Genomic DNA, 415 nt, shown 5'->3' on the forward strand with positions numbered 1-415 from the left:
TCTGTTGTGGGGAGAGGAAGAGAAAGGAGTTTGTGAGCCCCCTTTGAGTCTCCTTACAGGAGAGAAAGGTGGGGTATAAATCCAAACTCCTCTTCTTCTTCTTCCCTCTCTTTCTCCTACCCAAGTTGTTAGCGGGGGGGGGGGGGGCAAGCAGGGTGGCCCCCATCCCACACTCGGAGTCCCACTGAACAGGGTACGATGAAACCAGGCAGAAACTGCGCCTACTAGAGAGCAGTTAACCAACCAAGTTCCATTCAAGGTTCTGGTTTGTTTTCATTTCACTAAGTCACTTATAGTCCAGCTTTCTCATTTGGGCTCAGAAGGGACTGTACAGAGCGAATCAATGCAGTGCACAGGGTGTGCGTGCGTGCGTGCGTGCGTGCGTGCGTGCGTGCGTGCGTGCGTGCGTGCGTGC

Source organism: Sphaerodactylus townsendi, linkage group LG05 (genome assembly GCF_021028975.2).
Source record: "Sphaerodactylus townsendi isolate TG3544 linkage group LG05, MPM_Stown_v2.3, whole genome shotgun sequence".
Lineage (NCBI taxonomy): Eukaryota > Metazoa > Chordata > Lepidosauria > Squamata > Sphaerodactylidae > Sphaerodactylus > Sphaerodactylus townsendi.